Consider the following 10,076-nt stretch of genomic DNA (forward strand, 5'->3'; position numbering starts at 1 on the left):
ACCATTTAGTATTTTACATTCCTAACATTAATAGACCATAGGGGTTCTAGTGTTAAAAGAAAAGTAGACCTTGGAAGACTACATAAACCTACTCCAGTTCTACTGAACCTCCAACTCAGGAAGGCTTCCTCAAAGTTCTCTCCTCTCACTGGAACTTGACACCCTCTTTTTTGAGCAAGGCCATCCTCACCCACTATTTTCAATTTGACCAAGTTAACACACCCAGCTTCTTCCAAGTCTGCCCCATCATGCCTCCAAAGTCGCTAAGGAAGAGTCTTCAGGCCCTGCCTAAACATGAAATTTAAGTTTACTATTTGTGGCAGCACTCTCCTTTTCTTCTCTCACTAGAAAGGACTAAATGGCAGTGCCTCCTTTTAGGGAGTCCCTTAGGAAAACTACAGGAGAGGAGAGTAACAGGCTTCATCACACAAACATTCTAGTAGTTGAGAGAAGCACCTTTCATCAGCACTAGCTGATGACATTTTGTCAGACTGAGACCTAGAAGTCTTCATTTACATTTTAGAGGCAGACTGCTGTACTACATACATTCCTAGAGGCATTGTCAAAACTCTAGCTGATGCAGAACATTAGCTAGGATCCTCCTTGTGCTCCTATTAATTCCCTAATGTGCCATTACATAAGCGGCAATAATCACAGCACAACTGAAGGTGATAATTTTCACCTATAAAGTCCAAACTGCTTTACTTCAGCTTGAAGAAAAAATGTCTTCACAACTCTATGCACATACTGTGTAAGACAAGAGGAATACATGAAGAGGTGTTCTCAGTAGTAAGCACAGAATTTCCTTCCTCTAGAGACTTGTCAAAGTGCAAACCTATTTCAAAAGTGTTTTAAGACCTTTTATTTGACCTTTATTTGATTGAAACTAAAAGGGGGTGGAGGATGGGGACAACAATTGTGTTATATATGGATGGACTCTAAATCTTAAGACACCTTAGGTAACTTCTCCAAGTAACTTAATAACAAACATCTGAATAATTAAATCCTTTTTATCCCACAGTGAGCTGCTCTCTCTTCACTCACACACAAAAATGCAGAATCAAATCCAATATCAAATCATGGCTTTTTATTAGTAGTGCCTATAAAATGCAGTTTATATACTTCCTTCTGTGGATCCTGATGGTTAAGTGGGATGGAACCAAAAGGAAGCTAATCCCAAGCTACCCAGTTTAAATGGTCATGTTTCTCTTGAGGCTTTGCTATCAGTGTTTCCTCTAAGGCGTGCACATGCACTCACACTTTTTTTTTAAATGTTCACTCAGTTAATTTCAGAAGCCACTCAAGTTTAATCAGGAAGGTCCCACTCTGAATGCATGTGCGCACACACTGCCTTGATACTGCTGCCCAGAACAAAACTCATTCCGTACACAGATGAAAACAAGTTGTTCTAGTAAGAACTAATCAACCTACTTTCACTGTCTCTACAACTGGACTAAATTTGGTGACACACTTTAAAATTGTGGTCACCCAGTTGCAAGCAACAGGTATGTAGGAAAATACAAAAGCACCTTGAAAAGCTTACAGGGTCTTTTGCAATGCCCAGACGGGATGGGCAAACACTGGTGTTTCTTAGTTTAGTTACGTTACAGGTAAGCAATAATAGACCACTATCAGGAGAATATGAAAAACACATACACAAAAGGAATATAACTTCTAATGCCAAGTCTGACTAAACAAACTTTTCTCTAGACTAAACTTCCCAAAGCCAAAGTCCTGGCTTCCTTTGTCTTGAACTCACCCAACCTTGGATTGAGAATTCAAGCCCCTGCAGCCCTATCTTCCAAGATCTGCAGCCACCATCCTTCTGCAGCCATATTCCATGGTCAAATGTCCTGCTCTCAACCCTAGCCTGCTTCTTCTCACAAAGAAACTCTCCTTCCTCCCAACGGATCTAGGTCCCACCCACTTGGTGGGCTGATCGGCTGATCCCTGGAGTTCACCAGCCTGCAAGACAGGACAGGGTTCCCTTCCAGTTGACTCTTTAGAGGAGCGATGGCTGATCACTACAAACACTGAACAGACCAAAAAGGAACGCAGGTCAGAAGAAAGACAGCAGTTCAAAGAGAGAAAAAAGAAGGGCCCTAGTTCTGTGCGTTCCTCTAGTAAAGATGACATAGTGTCCTGTGAGGGTGAAAGGCTGAAAAGCTTCTGTATAACTACAGTACACTATACAGGATTAGAATTGTTTTTAAATACTTTTCCCATCATCTTACACACTACATCTTCATATTACTCAATTGTTAGACAATATTTTGGAAGAGCTTTGGGCAGGAAGTGCTAACAATATTTTAAAACCAGCATTTCATGCATAATTCTTAAAGAAAGTTTCATGAGCTTTTTCCCGTTTTCTCCATATTTCCAAATTTTTCATCGGGGGGGGGAGGAGGTTTTTTCTGAAGTGTTCATGGTTCTGCCCTCACAAAGACCTTCACACCTCCAGCAGTAATACACCTCACTCATAGCGTATTTGAAAGAGCACACTTGGTTTTGTGGTAATCCTGAATATAAATCTACCAGAGAATTTTAGAACTGGGAAGGGACCCTGGAGGTCTGCTTGTCCAATCTCCTGCTACGAGCAGAACACTACTACAGAGTCCCTGACAAGTGGTGGTCTAACCTGTTTGTAGATCTCCAGGGAAGCAGAGCCCACCACCACTGAACAAGGCAGATTTCTTCACCAAACAGCTCTTACAGTTAAGAATTCCCTCCTAATGTCTAGCCTAAATCTGCTTTCCTGTAATTTCAACCTTGTTCTCATTCTAGTCCTGCCCTCAGGATCAACAGAAACTAAGCCCACTACTTCATCTATAAGACAGCAATCATATTTCCCCTTAACCTTCTCGTCTCTACAAATGACAACAGCAGCACCTGAAATATTACCCAAGGTCTTGCATTGTTTGTTTTGCTTTTCTTACTGCTTCTAATTTTGGTTAACATTACCATTCACACAGATTTGATGCTGCATAACTGTTAGCTCCAACAGGGAAGGCTCATGCATGAGTCTACAGCACAGCCTCAGTCTTAAAGTAGGGTGTGTCATTGAGTTGATGTCGACTCCTGGTTACCAAGAGCCATGTGGTTGTCTTTGGTAGAATATAGGAGGGGTTTACCACTGCCATCTCCCACGCAGTATGAGATGATGCCTTTCAGCATCTTCCTATATCGCTGCTGCCCAATATATGTGTTTCCCATAGTTTTAGTTTTGCACAACTAAAAGATCAAGAATATGCATCTGTACCAGGCCTTGGTCATAAACAGTCCTCCATTAATAGCAGTTTCAGAATTATATCAAATGCTGGTAAGCAGATAAGATGCATGAGCAACTTGTGCTTTTACTATAACTTCCAAAGGGGAACTTGCACGGGCAAAATATGAAAGATGTACTTGTACCTTAAGTTTATGCATATTTCTGGCTTGAGTTCTCCTTCCACACTGCCATAATGGAAGTACAAATCACTTGCATATCTGTTTCTCAAGACTTGATGCAATACTCAAAGTTATTAAATTGATCTGAAATGAATTCAAAATCATATTTTTGTTAATCTGCTAATAAGGCTACTTAAAGCTAACAAGAACCTGCATGCTTTGAATCTGCATATGGGATATGACTAAATGTTTCACTGCCATCCAGGAACTATCCTTTGAAAAGGACCATACCCGCAAAGATGAGATACATGACTTACTATGTCTACATAGTAATGTCACAAAGCAGGATGTTTAGTAACATAAGTACTTCCTTGAGCTACAGGGATATCCGAGCATCAGATTATTATTATTATTTTTAAATAATGCATACATTGGCCTTTTTGACAATCTGTAAAAAATTGTTGACATTTTAAAACTTTTTAAAGAACTTTAATGAACAATCCACAATCCACATGAGTGAGCAAATCAAAATTGGGTACATAAGTCAGAAGGCATATCAAAGGCATTATTTAAACATAAAAACACCTGGAACAGAAAATAGGTTTGGCATTCTGATTATAATTTTTTGTTCCGGAAGAAAAGATGTTTGCATCCCTTTCTTTAACTGTTTTGCAATATCAGATTGTACCAAGAGGTTCAATATCAGGTGTATATCAGATTGCACCAAGAGGTTCTAGGATAAGTATACAATAGCAAAGTTTACCAAGCTGTATACCAAAAATGAATCAGCAATAAACCCATATTGAGCAGAAAAACTATAGGACATCAGTACATTATACTATCTATTATTAATTAATTATTATTATTGTTGTTGTTATTATTATTCTTTTAGAGATAAAATTCAGAACAAGTCATTATCTTCAATATATCAAATGAGGCCAATATATGCATAATAAGGTCTCTGGTTTACACTTAGAGAAATACATAAAATATTTGTTTGCTTTTTATGTTCTGATTTTAACATAAGAAAAAAATGACATCAACTAGAACTGACATCAAGTAACCAGTAACTAGAAATGACATCAAGTAACCTCAATATTTTGGCTTTAGTTATGTGTACAACACTGCATGCTGCACAGTAAAGTGCAAACATTATTGTTTAGGACATACTGGATGATGCAGTCCAGTTGTGCAGGAGGAAACACCCAGTTCTGAGGCAGGGGTTGGACTATATAGCCTTTGATCTCTTTCAAACTTAATTCAGTAGTTAACTCATGATTGGACGAGATGGTGTGGTATAAAGCAAGTGTACTGAACTTGGAAAATGGGGCAGTTTTATGTACACTCCATGCAACTGTCCTAACCTCCTTGGAAGAAAGATGGGATGTAAAGGGGACAAACCAATGATGCCCAAGGTGCATGCACACCACATTATAGGATTACTGGGGGGGGGGGTGTCAAAAGGAAGGGAAGGCATCAGTATGGGGGAAAAAGGAACAAAGAGACTGCAAAGTACTAGAAAACATTTATTAAAACCCAACACATTTCAAGTCAAGGATTCTTGTTTGGGAAGGACTCAATCAGTCTAATTACAGTCAGCTAAAACACAACTCCAGTCTGGAATAGGAGCCTAGTACTATTTGAGGCTTACAGGGGACACCATTTTTCTTATGCACCCTCCTGAAACCTCCCCCTGCTGTGCAAAAGGGCTCAAGATCAAGCATAGCTGCCAGTCCTGAATAAGACTGCTTTATTGCTGAATAGTGCATTGGTGGACAGGGGAAACAAAGTAGCAGAAGGCGTCTTTTGAATCTTGTAGCATACATCTCTCTGATCTTAATGTTAGCTTCCCAGATACAACAAACTATTAGGAGCTCAAGCAGATCAATTCCCTTCTCCCCACTGGCCTTCCATTTTCTTCCACCCCACCTCCCTGCCCCCCAGCATTCAGTGGCTCAACTACCCTCAACCATAGACTAGTGAGACACTGTCCAACTTTTAGAACTCTATTTTAGTTCCACGGAGCAAAAGTGAGACCTGCCCATAAAAAACAATGAAGAGATCCAGAATTATATCATAGGTATGAATGGACACCAGCAGGTCATCATCTCATCCAAAAAAAAAAAAAAAAGCTGTAACAAGACAGTTGTTCTTAACTGAACAACTGACATCCAGATTAACATTTGCATACACACTGAAAAAGTTTTTGTACATGCAATTTTCACCAATCTCCCCTTCCTTCTGAAGCCCACTGCGCTCCTGAGAATATGCTCCTGAGGGCGTCCCTCAGCAGGGCAACAGGAACAAGACCAGCCAGGGAGGGGTGTGTGTGTAGGGAAGCTCTGCACCACAATCTGCTACTGACCTTGGAGCTGAGGAGAATGGAGTGGGTTGAAGCTGAAGACACTTGAGCTCCTACAGGTCCCCTCCTGAGCACCCACCATGGCAGACCACCACCAAACACAGCTCACATTCTGCCTTCTGCTGTCAAAGAGTCCAGACACAGTATTCACCCAACTCCCCTAAGCCAAAAGTCAACAAGGCACCACCACCACCACCACCACCACTACAGTAGCAGCAGTTGCAACATGCAACCTCAGAACAGAAGATTGGCCCAGGCAATGTTCCCTCTAAGGCGTGTGCATGCTCACAAGTTTGTTGATGTCTGCTCAGTTAATTTCAGATGCCGCTCAGGTTTAATCAGGAAGGTCCCACTCTGAATGCATGTGTGCACACACTGCCTTGATACTGCCACAGAGAACAGAAATCATTCTGCACCAAAATGAAAAAATTTAGATGGAACACTGGGCCCAGCCAATCTCAAACCACAGCCTTGACAGCATTAACCAATCCTGCCCCTTTTCCAATCAGTGGGGAAATAAAGCAGAACCGAGATGGAAATAGGCAGGCCCTCTGCGGGTCAGAGATCTGCCGGTGTCTGTCAGTAGCTCCCACACACATCTTCCATTTTCTGTCTAAGCCTACCCACAATGTAATCAGCTTGCTCTCCTCAGAGCTTTGTACAGCCATAGCCTGCCTGTAAAACCTTATCAATTTTGCCTCAAAACCAGATCTAGGGAGACAAACAGTTTGGTAGCAGGGTAACTTATTCTTTCCCTTCTTGAAGCAAGTTAAATACATGGAGTACATTAAATAAACTTTCCATTGAACCTTTAGCCCCAGATAATTGCTGGAAAAGTTGGAATCAACCACTAGAATGTCAGAAATTTCCTTTTAAAAAGTATATGTTCCATTATTATATTGTTGTTCTTCAATATGTCATCCTTTAAAGAATGATATATACAGTTAAGCTACTATTAGCTGTCCTAAGCCCTCAGAATAGGGCTGGATACACTTCTGTATCCAGAAGTTATTCTGTAAAACAGGTGGTCCTCGTTATCCGTGGTATCACGTATCTGTGCTTGGACAATATATATCCAACCTTGTTATCCATGGTACACGGCTTCACATATCTGTGGTTTTTGGCAGCAGTTCTGCCCCTTTCATAGTTATACTTTTGCTGCATGCGCTCATGGTTGTGAGAGGAGTTTGGAAGACAGTGGATGCTTTGGTCTGCATGTTTAGAGGTTTTTGTGCTTCTAAAAGCCATTTTGGGTAGCATTTGGTATCCTTAGGGAGCCACTGCTCTTGAGCTTTTGGAGCCATTTCTGGGGATCCTTTGGTAGCCTTTTTTTGAGCCATTCCTGTGGAGCTTCTTGAAGCATTGTGTTGCCCTCGTAAAATGCTAATTATCACTGATTTTAATTATACATTGAAAATTGATTTTCCTCTCACTCCTTAATTTGCACACACTCTTCTGTATGCATTTACTTGCAACGGATTTAATTTTGTGCTACCTCTTTGGCCAACCTACCAACCAACCAGGCCAAGGGACTTGTACTGCTAAGTGCTGGACTTCCAACAGTAGGGTGAGGAAACATCATGATTACGTATTACTAGAGAAGCTGGGGGGCATTGCTGGAGAGGCGAGACCTGAGGGTGCCAAGGCACACTGCTGTGCTCCATCCTTATTTCTGATTTTAGCCTGTCTTTTCAGCAAATTTTTGGTCATTTTCCTGGGCTCTGGAACTTAACCCACAATTTCCTTGACTTAAGGTTTCATTATCAGTGCTTGTAGGCCAAAACAGAACCCCTGCAAATAATGAAGGCCACCTGTACATAGCTTTAGGAGGATTCATAGAATCCAAATGATGTTCAGTGACAGCACATTCACATACATTGTGAACAGCTCAGCAGTGGGATGAGTTTCTGGGAGCTCTGGCGAAATCCAATTAGCCACCCAATGGGCCAGTCAGCCCTAGTCCCCAGCACACAATTCGGGTGTGCAGTTGGTTGAGTAAAGGTGCAAAGACATCCAAAGGCATAAATGGAGACTAACTGCGCAAGTAGCTTCAAATAAGCACCAAAGCAGGAAAATTAATACACATCCTACTCACAAAATGAGGATCAGTACTCCTTTTATTTGCACTGAGGCCATTTCCGGGTCATGGGAAGGCCTCAACTACATACCTTTGATTCCCCACCACCACCACCCTCTTTCTCTGAACAGGTCCTTGCTCAATCCTCTCTACTGTACTGCCCAGAGAGAAAAGGTGAGCAAGTGAGCATTATAGCCGCTAGTCTTGATGGCTTCAGGTTCAAAGGCAGGATGCCTGCAATTACCAGTTGCAGGGAAGCAATGGCAGGACAGGTGTTATACTTTCATCTCCTGCTTGTGGACTTCCCCAGAAGCATCTGGTGAGTCACTGTGGGAAAGAGGATGGTGGGCTAGATAGGCCTTGTGCCCGATCCAGAAAGGATCTTATGTGGGCAGAGGCAGGAACAGCCTCCTCCTTTTGCTTGCTCACACTTTTCTTTGGGGAGGTGCAGAGTGCAGATCCAGAAGGCCAACCTGCCCACCATCATCATCCAAAGAGAAAATAAGGAGCTGGCAGTAAACTCTTATTCCCTCTCTTTCTCCCTGGGCCATTATATTTGGTCCAACCATCCCCACGGCAGTACCCAGAGGCAGAGGGAGAGCAGACACATATAAGACCCGTCACGTTCACTTGCTTCCCCTACAGTCTCCTTCTGGGAAGCAGAGTAGTGGTGGTGGCCCCTGGGCCCAGAGGAGCCGGCCAGAGGAGCGCGCGTCACACACACACACAACACACACACACACACACACAGAGCCCTTAAGCATGCGTACATCTCCCTTCCGCTCGGTCTGCGCAAGGAGCAGATGGACCCATTCGGGATGCATTCCCCACCACAGCCCTGTGCATCACCAAGCCCTGCACCCCCATCCCAGCAACAGCAGCAACTCCTCCCACGCCTCTTCTCCTCCCTTCCCAAAGAAATTAGAGCTGCACCACCTCCGGACTGGAGCCCCATCACAGCCCAGCTCCTCCCTGAGCTCTAGAATATCGCCCAGGACACACACCACCACCACTACACACACACACACAATGCACCCCCCGCTTCCTTGTGGGAAGCCGGAGGCTCAGCCCCTCAGAGTGTCAAAACGCCCCTAGGCACGGCTCCTAGTTCACCCAGCCAGGAAAAGGGTCGAACTCGCAGCCTGGTCCGCGCAGTGGGGCAACAAGAGCCCACCACCCCAGCCGGAAGGAGGGCGGCTCGGCGGCCTGTCCCCCCCCCCCCAACACAGGCCTTTCGGCACTGAGAGAGCAAGGGGCGGGGGGCGAGGACTGAAACGAGCCCAGGCCTCCGCGGCTCCCTCCCGAGCGCCCACCGCGGCAGAAGCACCGCTACGCCCTGCCCACATCCGGCCTCCTGCACTGAAAGAGCCTTGGACGCAGCAACACTCACCCGCCTCCCCTGAGCCAGAGGCCGACAGCAGGGCGGCAACACCGCAGCGACGGCGCTCGCAACACACAGCCTCGGAACGGAAAGCTGGCGCAGCCAATCCCGGCCCACAGCCTCGGCGGCATCCACCAACCCTGCCCCTCGTCCGGGCGACAGGAGCCAATCGACGGGGAAAAAAGGTGGCGCTGGGAGGGTAATAGGCAGGCCCTCGGAGGGCTGGAGGCTCGCCGACGTCAGGAAGCAGCCCCCGCGCACGCTTTCCATTTTCGTCCCTGCCCCGCCGTCACGCAGCCAGCTCCTCCGCCTCCCCGCAGTCAGGGCTTTGCACAGCCGCAGCCCGCCCGCTTCTCCTGCAGGCTGTGGTGCTGCCTCTCAGGGCCGGAGTTGAGGCTGCAGAGCGGAGCCCGAGACAAAACAGTTCAGTCGCACGCGGGGTGTGTGTGTGCTCAAAGGGGCGGGGGTCGTAAAGGCAAGCTCTACTTGGCGACACTCTGAGATGATCGGGTCGGGGCAGCGGCAACAGCAGGGAGGCAGGCGCCGACGCCGCCTGCCAGCTCCTCGCCTGCTTGCAAAGCTAAAGACAGGCACAGAGCCGTTCTGCCGATGGGCCAGTTCTCTCTTAGGAGGAGATGAGCTCTGGTGACAGAGGGAACGTCCCGTCCAGGCCGGTCCGGAAGAAGCAGCGCGTGGGGGGCTGCCCACGCCCGATGGCCCGGAATTCCTCGTCAGCAGACTAATCGAGAGCACGTTTCCTCCTAGGAGAGAAGAAATCTCCCCGCAAAATAGCAGCCTGGCTCCGCAGGTTGAAGAGGAGCTGAAGGCTGTCGGCTGCTCCTTTCTCCCTAACGGGCTGCGCTGACATC

The 10,076-nt window shown here is 45.5% G+C and overlaps 1 protein-coding gene across 10 annotated transcripts in view; it reads right to left on the reverse strand.

The window, feature by feature from the left end:
* The window catches only part of PJA2 (praja ring finger ubiquitin ligase 2), an 82,985-nt gene extending 73,580 nt beyond the window's left edge, over positions 1-9,405 (reverse strand). For 5 of the 10 annotated variants that reach the window (XM_053292915.1, XM_053292918.1, XM_053292917.1 and 2 more), the window contains exons 1-2: positions 5,753-5,868; positions 3,412-3,531 (exon numbers count right to left, since the gene is read on the reverse strand). The gene's annotated coding sequence lies outside the window, so the exon portion shown is untranslated. Of the gene's footprint in view, positions 1-3,411; positions 3,532-5,752; positions 5,869-9,216 lie in introns of those variants that run through there. The other 5 variants (XM_053292916.1, XM_053292911.1, XM_053292919.1 and 2 more) reach the window with 3 other exon arrangements.
* Positions 9,406-10,076: the final 671 nt, after the last annotated feature.

This window comes from Hemicordylus capensis, chromosome 2, assembly GCF_027244095.1.
Source record: "Hemicordylus capensis ecotype Gifberg chromosome 2, rHemCap1.1.pri, whole genome shotgun sequence".
NCBI lineage: Eukaryota > Metazoa > Chordata > Lepidosauria > Squamata > Cordylidae > Hemicordylus > Hemicordylus capensis.